Source organism: Chrysochloris asiatica, unplaced genomic scaffold (assembly GCF_000296735.1).
Source record: "Chrysochloris asiatica unplaced genomic scaffold, ChrAsi1.0 scaffold00010, whole genome shotgun sequence".
NCBI lineage: Eukaryota > Metazoa > Chordata > Mammalia > Afrosoricida > Chrysochloridae > Chrysochloris > Chrysochloris asiatica.
This window is the reverse complement of record NW_006408528.1, coordinates 19,299,618-19,314,946: the sequence shown is the minus strand read 5'-3', so window position 1 is coordinate 19,314,946 and position 15,329 is coordinate 19,299,618. Positions and strand designations below refer to the sequence as shown.

The following is a 15,329-nucleotide window of genomic DNA, read 5'->3' as shown; positions in this document are numbered from 1 at the left end:
TAGTTCCTTTGTTCTGCATGCCTTCTTGTGCTGTGTTCATGTTTTTTGTGCTGTTTCTTGTCCGTTTCTTCTTAGTTTTAATGTTTCCATGTTCTACTTGGATCTTCATTTTCATGGCATATTGTGAAGTATTAACTTTCTTTGAGGTTACCCTATAGTCTACTAACTTTTCCCTCTATTTCAGACAGTCTATTGTATCCTGCAATCTACCTGACCTCCTCACCACCTGGATCTCTATTCCTGTATTTTTCTCTTCTTTAACATTGTTATTATTTTGATCTTTGATTGACCTTCCAGGTCCTTTGAATTAGTTGTTGTAATTTTCTTCTATTCTGGACTCTGCAGTTTGTCGACTGAGTTCCGGGTGGTATTGCCACATCTGTAAATTTCTGATTATTGTCTGTTCTTATTGGTTTCCAGTCTAAAGAACTCCCTTTAGGATGTTTTGAAGCATTGGTTTGGCTTTGAAAAAGTCTCTTAGCTTTTATCCTGGAATGTTTTGATTGCACTATCATATTTGATTGACAGCTTTGCTGGGTAGACAATTCTTGGGTGGCAGTTTTTTCTTTTAGGGTTTTATATAGGTCTCCCCATTGCCTTCTTGTCTACATGATTTCTGTTGAGAGGATGAACTTAATCTGATTTGCTTGCCTTTTTAAGTAACATGTCTTTTTTCCCTGGCTGCTTTTAGAATTCTCTCCTAGTCTTTGATTTTGGAGAGCTTGATTATGACATATCTTGGTGATTTTCTTTTGGGATCTATCCTTCTTGGGGTTCATTCAACTTATTGAATGCTTATCTTGTCATCTTTCAAGATGTTAGAGAAATTTTCTTCCAGTAGTTCCTAAACTATCTCCTCTGTGGACTTCTGGTGATTCTTCCTGTTCTGGAATGCCAATAATTCTTAAGTTGTTTCTCTTCATGCTATCCGACATGAATCTTCTACTCTCTTCAGAGTTTTTTTATGCCTTTTTTTGAGTGCTCTTCTATCTTAGCAGTGTTGAAAGATTTGTCTTTCAACCAGCTAGCTGATCTGGCTTCCATCTTTTCCATTCTACTCCTTTGCCCTTTCAGTGTATTGTCCATTTCTGATATTTTATTATGAATCATATGGACCTATTTTTTCAGGTTTTGAATTGTTTCCAATGCTATATATTTCTTGTTTGATTGCTCCTGTAGCACTTTCCTGACTTCATATTTATTTTCCTCCACCACTCTGTGAATCATTTTAATTTGTATTTATATCATTCTCTGAATTCCTTCTCAGGGAGATCCAAATCCTGTTCTTCTTCTAATGGGATGTCCATGTCTGCCTCCAGCTTATTTGTCTCAATTAGTCTTTTCTGTTTCTGGACATGTGTTGGGGTCTTTTATTGTTTTTTTCTTGGACACTTTCAATAGTTAGATGTGTTTTCAATGATTAAATGAATGTATGTTGCTGTATTGTTAAGCTTACTGAGTGTCTCCTGGTGGATGTGATCTGGAGATAGGCTTCCTTTCTCATGTGTCTTATTACTCAGCTGTGAGTTATCTTAGCAAGTATTGACTATCTGTGTAATGCCTAGAAGCTGATATCGGCTCCTGTCCCGATGGTGGGATATTATGGGGTATGCTTGTAGCTTGGCTATATGGCCATGGTTGCTGTCTCTTCTTGAGTAACTTAGGGAGAGAAAGCTCCCACCTCTAGGAAAAAAATGAGACCAAAAGGACCAAAACCAGAAACAATATAAAAGTAGAGACAAAGAACCAGCACACAAAAACAAAAAGAAAACCATAGCAGACTGTTCAGTAGCCTTTGCTGTGCACGTTACGGTGCATGCACAATAGAAACTTCCAGCAGTTGGTGTGGGTATCCACTCACTTGGGCCCCTCCTCTAGTCACTGCATTTGAGGTGCATATTGAGATACATATTGAGAAATGAATGGAAGAAAGATTGTTCACAATTTTTATTTCTGAATGTCAGTTAGGTATCTGAGTATGCACAGCATAATTCTTAAAATAGCTGCATCCTTGTATACAGGAGCTGGTGTTGGCTCTTGTATTTTATGTTGGGGTTTTACAAGGTGCAAATACTGTTTGGCTGTATGGCTAGACCTGCTGTCTCTTGTCAGTTAGGGCATGAATATAGGATCCCATCAAATAAGAGAGTCAACTTTAGTGCTAAGTCTCAGAGTCAGACATCATATGAAGCAGCCAAAAGTTTAGTTTGTGTGGCCGCTGGGATTTTCAGGGATTTCCTCTGAAATGAGAAAATGTACCCTGTGGACACAAAGCTGGACCCTTTTGGGGGTGCGCTCCCACCCTCTTGAAATTGCCCAGGCTGGGCAGAGAAGGTGTGACAGGAGAGAGGAGGACAAAAAAATTTTTAATAAGTCGTCACACATCTTTTCCACGAGTTGCTCCATGGCTTTAGCGCTGTATCAGCCTGGCTGTGAACTTGCCCTCTGCTCTTCCCAGGCTGTGGGCCACAGACAGCATGCTGGTTGATTCCAAAATCGCCACTTATTCCTGCTGCGTCAGATTTCTCCACCTGTGGGCACCGAAAACTGATGCCCCCACTTTGTATCAGATCCATTGCTCTGGAACTGTTCCAGAAAAGTGCCTTCTCTGGTTTTTCATACCTCCGCTGAGGAGCCTCCACTGCCTGTCTCCACTTTTCCTGCCCCCAAACCAGAAGTCTACATTAATTTATTTTTGTCATTTACCAAATTGCATAGAAAAAAAAGTAGCACCAAAAAAGCAAACAAAAACAAAGAAACAACAGACTAAAGTAGGTTTCACATAGTTAAATTGCAATTGTATAATCAGATATCCTTAATTTTGGCATAAATAATTGCGTTCTAGAGAGTTGGAGTAGCGTAGTGGTTACGGATCGGGCTGCGAACCTCAGGGTCAGCAGTTCGAAACTACCAGCTGTTCCGGGGAAGAAAGATGAGGTTTTCTTCTCCCATTAAGATTTACAGCCTCGGAAACCCTGTACAGGGTCGCTATGAGTGGGAACCGACTCCACGGCACATAACAAGAGAGTTGGAAGGTCTTAATGTATTATTAAATCTTAGGAATGTGTTGCAGGTGACTTTTAATTTCTTCTTGTGCCTTGACTTTGTCTATAATAAATTAGAGAAGTAAATGAGTATGAATCCATTCTGTAGATGAATAAATTGTTGTGGAACCCAGCAAGCATGAATGATTCAGTCTCTTTTTTCCAAATCTCTTTCCTAATTTTGATATTTTATTACTAGATCTATTCTATTAACTGAATGTTTTTTTTTTTATTTGTTTGTTTGTTTTTTGCTTTCCCCACTCCCCCAACATATACTTTGCCATTTAAGAGGCCTGTTAAAAAGAGGCTGATCATTCGAACCTGCCAGCTTATCCTCAGGAAAAAGGTATGATAGTTGACATCCACCAAGATTACAGCTTTGGAAAGCCTAGTGGTCAGTTCTATGCTGTCACATATGGTCATTATGAGTCAGAATCAACTGGAGGACAACAGCTTCAAAAGAGATCAAAATTAATAAAAGACTTGTGCAAAGAAACTTATCAATTAGCCAATATCCCATTTTAGATATGGAAAGTTGAAACTGAGGGAAGTTACATATATCTAGTTTGTAGTAGAGCCAGGAATAGACCTAAAGGTCAGTGGTCTCCAACTTCAAAATGTGTGCACACCACTTATTGCAGTTTCTTTATAAGAAACACATTTAAGGGTATTATGTCCAGATTAACCTAACTCAGTGCTGGTGAGTTGATTTTGAATTTAGTGAGTTTGAACCACTGACCTCACAGGTAACAGTCCATTGCTTAACCTAGTAAGTATGCCACTGGGCTCCTTATGTCCACATTAGGTATTATAACTGTTTTTGCTAAATGCAGAATTGAGGGGGGGAAAAAAACCTACCTAAATAGAACGTAGGCTTCAAGAATGACATAACTTAAATTTACATAAATATGAAAATGTTCATATTAAATACTGATTTATGCATTTTAGAAAATTAAGAGAGGAAAATAATTAAATAAACACTTGTCTATGTTTCCATATTCAATAGTCTTTAAGAAATAATTAAATAAAAATTTCCACATACAATTCATTACTGAGTAGCCATGATGATCAGCAGCTGCTCTCAATTGGCCATAGGTATAAGAAGTTATCTTTTATAATGCAAAATTACCACCTGAAATCTGTTATTAACACTGATAGAGTATAAGAAATAGCCCATCTGATTACTAAATTTACTTTCAGTGAAATGCTTAAAAAACTCATCAGCTTTAGGGTTATGCCTGAAGGGCATAAATTAACTATCTCATCAACTGAACTACTTGTTATCACTTGAGTCATATTTTAATATCTGTGGATTGAATGATAGAATTTTTTTTTTTAACTTGAATGATATTAAGTGGTTTTAGCATCATTAACTTAAGCATTTTCTTCCACCCCAATAAATTAAAGGTAAAATATACCACCAAGACAGACAACATACACAAAACTAGAGAAAAATAATTGCCTGAGGACATAATGTAGCACATAGAATTTCAGAGAGTTATAGCTAGGTGGCAGGGGGAGAAATATGAACATGCTTTTTAGAAATGCATCTACGAAACATTTTGCATACTAAGTATTACTTCCTTGTGGAAAGGTAAATGTGAAACTTTATCTGGCGACAAGATAATCCATGAAACTGATGCAAAATTATGGAAATAGTTTTTGACTTTCAGAATAAGATAAATTAGAAATAACTGTACACTGTAAGAAAATATTGATGCTATTATGTATGGAAAAGCATCTCCCAGATCTTTTTACCCAAACAGTGGAAGAATAAAAATTATCATAGTAGTATGGAAAATATTTAGAAAAACTAAATCATTAATATCTTAATGGTTTCTTAGGTATAACTGATATACATAGTATAAACCATACCAATTTTAAGTGGACATTTTGATGAATTATGACATATGCATGCACTCATGAAATGATCGTGAAAAAAAAAGTGAACACATTCATCACCCCAAAAAAAGATTTCTCATGTCTGTAGTTCATTCCCTTCACTTCTCCCACCGCTTCCCCAGTTCAAGCAACCATGGAAGACTACTCAAATGTCCATCAACAAGAGACTGAACAATTATGAAATATTTATACAACATAAAGCTGACCATTTGTCTATATACAGTGGAGACTAAAATGTTGCTGTGATGCTGAAAGCTTTGCCACCAGTATTTTAATAAACAGCAGCAGGGCCACCCATGGTGGACTGATTTTAGTGAAGCTTCCATACTAAGACGCACTAGGTAGAAGGAGAGGCAGACAACTTATAAATGGTGAACAACTGAAAACCTTATGAATAGCAGCAGAGCAATGTCAGCTAGAGTGCTGGAAAATGAAAACATTATAAATAAGCAGCTGAATATTGTCAGATACAGTGCCAGAAGATGAGCTCCTCAGGTTATACAAGGCCTCAAAAAAGGACTTGGGAAGTCCTGCCTCCTCAAAGTAGAATTAACCTTAATGATGCCAATCAAGTAAAGCTTTCAGGACCTTCATTTGCTCATAGGGCACAACACAAAATGAGGAGAAACAGCTGTAAACATATCCACTAACAATTGGAACATGGAATGTACAAAGTATGAATTTAAGAAACTGGAAGTTTTTAAAATGAAATGGACCTCATAAAGATTGATATCATAGGCATTAGTGAACTGAAATGGATTGGTATTGGCAATTTTAAATTAATCATAAGGTTTGCTATGCCAGAAATGACAAGTTCAAGAGGAATGGTGTCACGTTCATTGTTAAAAAGAACATTTCAAGATCTATCTTGAAGTACAATGCTATATGTGATAGGATAGTAGCCATGTGTCTATAAAGATGGCCAGTGAACACCACCATTATTCAAATTGTGGCACTGTGGATTAATGTGCTGGGCTGCAAAGTTGATTTGAACCACAAAGTAAGCGGTTCAAACTCAGGGTTGCTATATGTCTGAACCAACTTGAGAACACTTAACAGAAACAAACTACTAAAGCAAGGAGTCTTGTTGTGGCAATGTGAGTTAATGCGCTGGGCTGCAAAATTAGTTTGAACCACAATGTCGGTGGTTCAAGCTCACCAACCACTTCTCAGAAATCCTATATAGGATCGTTATGGGTCAGAACTGACTTGATGGCACTTAACAACTGCAATCACTAAAGCAAGTGATGATTAAACTGAAGAATTCTACCAAAATATTCAGTCTAATACTGATAAAACATGAAATCAAGATGAATTGATAATTACTGGTGATTGGAATGTGAACGTTGGAAACAAAGAGGAAGGTTCTATAGTTGGAAAATATGGCCTTGGTGATAGAAATCCTGCAAGACCAATTTATGCATTGCAAATACATGTTTTAAACAACATAAAAGGTGACTGTACACATGGACCTCACCAGATATTAGACAAGAATCAAAGTGACTGCATCCATGGGAAGAAATCGTGGAAAAGCTGTGTATCAGCAGCCAAACAAGGGAAGGGGCAGATTGAGGAACAGACCATCAATTGCTCATATGCCTCTTCAGGGTAAAGCTGCATAAAATGAAAACGAGTTGACTGGAGCCAAAATATGACCTAGAATATGTTGTTTTTAGATGCCATTGAGTCGGTAACGACTCACAGCAACCTTATGTAAAACAGAATGAAATGTCGCCCGGTCCTGTGACAACCTTACAATCCTTGCTACCTTTGAGCCTATTGCTCCTGCAACTGTGCCAATCTATCTCATTGGGAGTGTTCCTCTTTTTTGCTGAGCATCCACTTCACCAAGCATGATGTCCTATTCCATGGACTGATCCTTTCTGACAATATGTCTGAAGCCTTAGAGACGAAATCTGGCCATCCTGGCTTCTAAGGAGAAATCTGGCTGTACTTATCTCACCTGAATTTAGAGCCCATCTCAAAAAAAGTTTTGCTGCATTATACATTAGTGAATGCAGACGACCAGAAGATTTGTGGGATAACATCAAGAACATCAGATAGGAAGAAAGTAAAAGGCCATTAAAAAAACAGTAAGGAAAGACCAAAGCAGGTATCAAAGACACTCTGAAACTTGTTCTTGAGCGTTGTTGTTGTTAGGTGCCATCAAGTTGGTACCGACTCATAGCGATCCTATTCACAACAGAATGAAACACTGTTCAGTCCTGGGCCAACCTCACAATCATTGGTACATTTGAGTATGTTGCTGCTGTCACTGTGCCAATCCATCTCTCTGGGTATCTTCCTGTTTTTCTCCAAACCTCCACTTTACCAAACACGATATACTTCTCCAGTGACTGGTCCCCCCTGACAATATGTCCAAAGTATGAGAGACAAAGTCTGGCTATCCTGGCTTCCAAGGAGCACTCTGGTTGTACTTCCTCCAAAACAGATTACTGTTGTTTTTTGTTTGTTTGTTTCTTTTCTTTTGGCAGTCCATGATATTTTCAATATTCTCCTCCAACACCAAAACTCAAATGCATCAATTCTTCAACTGTCTTCCTTATTCACTGTCCAACTTTAACATACTTATGAGGTTATTGAAGATACAATGGCTTAGGTTAGGTGCACCTTAGTCTTCAAACAGATATTTTTACTTTTCAACACTTTAATGAAGTTTTGTGCAGCTGATTTGCCAAATGCAATACGTCATTTGGTTTGTTGACTGCTGCTTCCATAAGTGTTGATGGTTGATCCAAGCAAAATGAAATCATTGGCAACTTCAATCTTTTCTGTATTTGTATGGATGTTGTTTATTGGTCAAGTAGTGAGGATTTTTGTTTTCTTATTCTGAGATACAACCCATACCAAAGGCTGTGGTCTTTGAGCTTCATCAGTAAGTATTTTAAGTCCTCTTCACTTTCAGCAAGCAAGGTTGTATCATCTGCATATCACAGGTTGTTAATGTGTCTTCCTCAATCTTGATGCCACATTTTTCTTCATAAAATCCAGCTTCTCAGATTATTTGTTCAGCATGAAAATTGAATAAGTATGGTGAAAGAATACAACCCTGGCACACACCTTTCCTAATTTTTAAAACATTTGGTGTCTCCTTGTTCTGTTTGAACAACTGCCTTTTGGTCGATGTACAGGTTCCTCATTAGCACCATGAAGTGTTCCTGAATACTCATATATCACAATGTTGTCCATAGCTTGTCATGATCCACACAATTGAAAACCTTTAAGTAGTCAATAAAACACAGATAAACATCATTCTGGTATTCTCTGCTTTCAGCTAAGATCCATGTGATGTTAGCAATAGTATCCTTCATTCCACATCCTCTTCTGAATCTAGTCGGAACCTCAAGGAGTTCTTTGTAAATGTATGGTTATGGCTGTTTTTGCATTATCTTTAATAAAACTTTACTCGCAGGGGATATAAGTGATATTGTCTGATGATTTCTGCATTATGTTGCATCATCTCTCTTTGAAATGGGTACAGATACAGATCTCTTCCAGTCAGTTGGCCAGGGAGTTGTCTTCCAAATTTCTTAAGCATAGAGAAGCTAAATCTTATGGAAGAAATGAAGAAATAAAAGAACTGAACAGAAAATTTCAAAGGGCAGCTCAAGAAGATCAAGTTAAGTGTTATAATGAAATGTGAAAAGACCTGGAATTAGAAATCCAAAGAGAAGAACATGGTCAGTATTTCTCAAGCTGAAAGAACTGAAGAAAAAGATTAAACCCCAACTTTCAATATTTAAGGATTCTAAGGACAAAATATTGAATGATGCAAAAAAGCATCAAAAGAAGTATGGAAATAGTGACCAGAGTCAATGTACTAAAAATAAACGAATAATCTTCCACTGTTGTAAAATGTAGCATATGCTCAAGAACCAATGGTACTGAGTAGCTCTGAAGGTATTGACAAAAAACAAGACTCTAAGAATTGACAAATTGCAAACTGAAATATTTCAACAAATGGATGCAGCACAGATCTGCTCATTCATCTATGCCAAGCAATTTGGAAGACAATTAGCTGACCAAATGATTGGAATAAATCCATATTTGTGTCCATTCTGAATCTAAGTGACTCAACAAAATGATAAACTCATGGGACAATGTCATTAATACCACATACAAGTAAAATTTTGCTGATGATAATTTAAAAACAGTTTCAACAATACATGAACAAGAATGTGCCAGAAATTCAAGCTGGATTCTGAAGCGGACATGGAGCTAGGGCTATCAGATAGCTCTTGGCTGAAAGCAGAGAATATCAGAAATCTTATTTACTTGTGCTTTATTGACTAAACAAGCTTTCAACTGTATGGACCATAGGAAACTATGGATAACATTTTGAAGAATGGGTACTCCAGAACACTTCATTGTGCTCATAAGGACACTGTACATAGACCAAGAGACAATTGTTACTGCAGAACATGGAATAATGAATGATTTAAAACCAAGACAAGTATGTGGCAAGACTATCCTTTCATCAGTGTTATTCAATCTGTATGATGTACACATAATCTGAGAAACTGGGTTATATGAATAAAATTGTGGCATTATGACTGGAAGACTCATTAACAATCTGTGATATGCAGATGATACAACCTTGCTTGCCAGAAGCCAAAAGGACTTAAAATACTTACTGATAAAAATGAAAGTCTACAGCCTTCAGTGTGGATTGCACCTCAATGTAAGAAAACAACATTTCTCAGAACTGGACCAAGAAACAACATCCTGATAAATTGAAAAAAGATTAATGTTGCCAAAGACTTCATTTTTCTTGTCTCCACAATCAATACTCATGGAAACAGCAGTCAAGAAATCAAAGACATATTCCATTAGGTAAATCTGCTGTAAAAAATTCTTTTGTAGTTTTCAAGTGCAAAGATATTGGTTTGAGGACTAAGAGTGCCTGAACCAAGTTATGGTATTTTCAATAGCCTCATATACAAATAAAAGCTGGACAATGAATAAAGAAAAGTAGAGAAGAATTGATGCTTTGAATTGTGGTTTTGGAGAAAAATATTAAAAGCACCATGACCTGTCAGAAGAACAAACCAGTCTGTGTTGGAAGAAGTATAGAGTGCTCCTTGGAAGCCAGGATGGCTAGACTTCATCTCTCATACTTTGGGCATGTTATTAGGAGGGACCAGACCCTGAAAAAAGGAAAAACATAGATAAAAAGCTTGGTAAAGTGGAGAAAGTGATAAAGAGGAAGACCCTGACTGAGATGGATTTCCACAGTGCCAGCAGCAATGGCTAAACCATAACAATTTTGAGAGTGGTACAGTATTTGGCAGTGCTTCCTTCTGTTGTGTACTGTATAGGGTTGCTATGAGCCACAAGCGATTTGACAGTACCTAACAAAAAGAGAGGAGTCCTGGTGTGGCGCTGTAGGTTAATGCGCCAGACTGCAAAGCCGTTTGAACTGCAAGGTCGGCAGTTCAAGCTCATCATTTGTTCTTCGGAAATCCCATACAGGGTTGCTATGGGTCAGAACCAACTTGACAGAACTAAACAACAACAACAACAAAAAGAATAATATAATGACACCCAGTAGAAAAAAGATTTGATAATATATATACAATATAAACTAAATATATATATATATATATACAATATAAACAAAAATTTTCTGAGTGAAAGATAAGACAAAATAGTGCTTAAGATATGGTATCATTTTCATGAAATTTTATAGAATGCAAACTAATCTATAGTGACAAAAAGTCCAAAGTCTAATATTTAATTAGCTGTTTTAATAAAGTATATTGCTATTTGCTTTAAAATTTAGTTTCCTATCACTTAGTTCCTAGTGCCCAAATAAAACAAAACAGAATCACCTAAATGACTACTGACTTTATATAATTGAAGAATTCCTTTAGAGCTAATACAGGCATCCTGCAAATTTCAGGCAGACAGAGGATAAAAAGCAGATGTAAAATATGTAAAAGTTTGAGTCACAAGGCCGGCTCTAGATTTTGTTATTTGCTTCTTTCTGCAAATTTGTCTTCTACCAAGAAACAAAAGTATTCTGAGTTTTGCTACCACATACTGTGTAGTAGTTCTTCTATTTAATTCTAGTTGTATTTCAGTGGTTATCTGACCACAAACAATAGTATCTTACATGTTATGGAGTTTTCACATGTTATTTCCATTTTTGCAACTGCCCCACGGCATAAAAAGGGCAAGAACAATTTGATATTATAATTATGAGGAACTAGGAATCATAGGTCTTCCTTTAATATACTTATCACTTGGTTACTCACTGGAATTCATATTTAGCTCTTAAGAACGAACTTAGGTCTTTGATTTCCGCCCCCCTTTGTTTTTCCCCCTTTCCTTGTTATCATAGACGGTTTATACATAGGTTAGTAAAGTTAGATTTCATTTAGTTAAATCAAGACATAAAAAATTGAAAATGTCCTACCTTCCAGTTGTGAACATTGTGGAAACATGACCTCATTTCTTTATGAATAGATTGCTCTTCAGTTGATTAGGAAATTGAGTGCTTAGCTGTGACTAAAAGTCTTTTAATAAAATGACATCTTAATGGTGTGTTTCCACATACAGATCTGGTCATTAAAGGTTGATGAATAGAACACTGACCTTAAAAGATCCAAATTTTCATGAAATTAATAACTAAATAGATAAAAGAAGAATTGGAAAACCTAAACAAGCAATTCAATTAATTTTCTTCATTATAATTATTAGTTTGATGAAACAAATTAGTTGATTTGAGGAATATATGTTAAAATGGAAATATTGAACATACACATATATATAAGGGGATTTTAAAAAGTTCATGGACAAATCGCATTAAAAGATGATTGAAGTTTCCCACAAAGTTGGGTTTTTTGTTTTTTTAACTTTTTATTGTGAGGTTTACATGGGAGAACATCAGTTTTACACTTATCCTATCGTATTTCATTTCATTGCAATGATTACAGTCCCCTGAATGCATCATCATATAACCCTAAAGGGTACACCATTCAGCCACCCCATTCCCCACCACCGGCCACCAGCACATAGACTTACTCCTACCCTGAGTCCAGTGTCCCCAGCTGCTCCATCTGTCCACATCATCTTCTCTGTCTCCACCCCTGGCATGACTGCCTTTCTGGATAGGGTCCTGCTCTCCGTTCTTCTCACTTGATGGTCCCAGGGACCTCCGCTTCTGGGCTGCAAAAGCAATCACTCTCCTCCTTTTGTCATAAAACATCTACCTCTATATTTCCTAGCCTCACAGTCAGACCTGATGGCAATTATTCACTATTGCACCACAAGAATCTTATCCCTATTTCCTTTCTCCAGCCCAGTCCCAACAGATTGAAAATCATTCAGTGGTGATTCTATCTTCCCCCACACCATCTGGAACTAGGCTCCCTCTTGAAAGCTTGTAAGCCAGTCACTTCTTGCCTTTATAGGCCCCCCCATTTTAAATAGCCAATGTCTATGTTGCCCATCCTTGTCAACCCTGAGTACCGAGGGGGTAGGAGTGATCCTTGCTGTAAAGATTTGTTCCCTTTTTTGAGCTACTACATCCATAAGCATAGGTAAAGTTCATCATATTGTATCGGGTTACCTTTTTTTTGTTGTTTGTTTTTTACCCTTCTTCTTTCTTCTTCTAATCAACTTCTGATCATCTAGCCATCAAAGTCGGGTCAAGTGGGTGCTATCTGCAAATGTGGGTATTCTTGTGCCTCTCCCCTCCCTTCTTATCAGCTGGGTGCTTCACTCTCCACTCTAGTCCTCTGTGGCCATGTCATTGCCTCTGGGCCCAGGAGTTCCCGGGTCTTGCTGTACTGCTGGCCATCCAGGTCTCCACCCGGGTTCACGGGGGTCTATTGAATGTGGTCTGGCTTAACTCACAACTTCATTGCTGCTTTTTCCCCCCTCTTCCCTTATCCGTGACCAACATGGTCACCAGCCAGACCACTTGCCTGATCATGTATACCCCTTGAGTCTCAGTCTTAGAAGGGGGTTTGCTCTGAGGGGTTCCGACCGCTTGCCTTGATGGCTCTCAGGCAAACAGCTTACTTGTTCTTTTAGTAATCAATCAGACTGCCGTTATTGTTTCGGATTTTTCCCACCAGTCTTTCTTTCACCAAGTAAGCGTCTTCTGTTCTTCTAGCCGCTCCAGGCTGGTCTCCTCATCCTTTCCAGTGGAAATTTGCTACCTCAGTCGGTTTCGGATGGGGTTCTGGATTCCACCTATGGTCTTGTGCAGTGTAAACGCTCCACCTGAAGCCTCTTCTACTGGGCAACGTCTAGCCCTCTTTAGGGTATTCCAGTTAGTTATAGGCTGAAGACAAACTTACAAGCTTTCTGTCGTGATGATTCTGGCTATTCCTTTCTCCCCACCTCATGTCTTTTTTACAATGGTAGGCAAGGGAAATCAAAATTCAAAAGACAGCCAAGCATTTTAACACAATTCTCCTCCTTTGCCCCTTCAAACCATGCCTCAATCCCTGTATCCCTGATCTCTGTTGCTCCAAGGTTGTTCATACATCGTCATTTACCTCTGTCCCACTTAGCCCATATAAACCTGCCTAACTGTTCTCCCATTAGCCTTGTTCTTCCATTCCCCTCTTCCTTCTTGTGTATTGCCCTCCTGCCCCCCATGCCCCCTGCTAACCTGTACCTATTCCTTACCCTGTGGTCCATCTTCTCCTCCCTTCCCCTCACCCCACCACCTACACCCCAGTAACCTGCAAATAAATTTATCCCCCTTTTTAGTGTGGGTACTTTTTCTTAATCTTTTACAATAATGGTCCTATGCAATATTTCTCCTTTTGTGACTGACTAATTTCACTCAGCATAATGTCCTCAAGGTTCATCCATGTTATGCGGTGGCTTCCAGCTTTCTTGTTATTCTTCAGAGTGGTATAGTATTCCATTGTGTGTACATACCAAACTTTGTTTATCCATTCTTTAGTTGATGGGCACTTAGGCTGTCTCCATCTTTTTGGAATTGTAAATAGTGCTGCTATAAACATTGGTGTGCATATATCTATTCGTGTCATGGCTCGTATTTCTTGCAGGTAAACACCAAGTAGAGGGATTGCTGGATCGTAAGGTATTTCTATTTCCAACCTTCTCAGGAAGCACCATATTGCTTTCCAGAGAGTCTGGACCATCTTTCAATCCCACTAGAAATGCAGGAGCATCCCAGCCTCTCCACATCCTCACCAGCACTTATTGTCCTCTACTTTTTTGATGTTTGCTGTTATTGCTGGTGTGAGATGATATCTCATTGTTGTAAACCCTGTGTAGGGTCACTAGGAGTTGGAACCGACTCAACGGTACTTAATAACAACAACAATGGTTAGCGTAGTGATGACGAATCGGGCTGCTAATCTCACAGTCAGTGATTCAAAACTACCAGCTGTCCCCCAGGAGAAAGATGAGGATTTCTGCTCCCATAAAAATTTACAGCCTCGGAAATCCTGTACAGGGTCACTATGAGTCGGAGCCAGCTCCACAGCACTTAACAACAACAATGGCTAGTGATTGTGAACATTTCTTCATATGTTTCTTGACTGCTCAGATATCTTCCTTGGTGAAGTGTCTGTTCATGTCCTGTGCCCATTTTTTAATTTAATTATTTGTCTTTTTCTTATAGAGGTGTTATAGTTTCCTACATATTTTAGAAATGAATCCCTTATCTGATGTGCCATTGCAAAAGATTTTTTTTCCCATTCTGTGGGTTCCCTTTTTACTCTTCTGGTGAAGTCTTTTGATGCACATAAGTTTTTAATTTTTAGTATGTCCCAATCATCCATTTTGTCTACTTTTGTTTGTGTAATTTTAAAAATGTTTGTTAGTCTGTGTAATGCCTGTATTAGAGCCCTCACATTTGTCCCCATTTTTTCATTGATGACTTTCAAATTTTTGGGATTCACATTTAGGTCTTTAATGCATGCTGGGTTGTTTTTTGTATAGGGCTTGAGGTAAAGGCCTTTTTTCAATCTTTTGCATATCTTTTTCCAGTTCTGCCAGCACCATCTGTTAAAAAGACTAACTCTGACCCATGCAATATACCTAGGCACTTTGTCGAAAATCAGTTGGTTATATATGGATGAGTTAATTTCTGGATTCTCAATTCTGTTTCATTGATCAATGTATCTTTCATTGTACCAGTACCAGGCTGTTTTGACCAATGTAGCCATATAGCAAATTTTGAAATCGTGCAGTGAGAGGCCTCCAACCTTGTTCTTCTTCTCTTAAGCAGTGCTTTGCTTATCCTGGGTCTCCTTCCTTTCCATATAAAGTTTGTAATTGTGTTTTCCATTTCCTTGAAGAATGTTGTTAGAATCTGGATTGGTATTGCATTATATGTGTAAATTGCTTTAGGCAGTATTGACATTTTCA

The 15,329-nt window shown here is 37.9% G+C and overlaps 1 pseudogene; it reads right to left on the bottom strand.

Moving 5' to 3' along the window:
- Nucleotides 1–2,366: 2,366 nt before the first annotated feature.
- The window catches only part of LOC102816540, a 30,638-nt pseudogene continuing 17,675 nt past the window's right edge, over nucleotides 2,367–15,329 (bottom strand).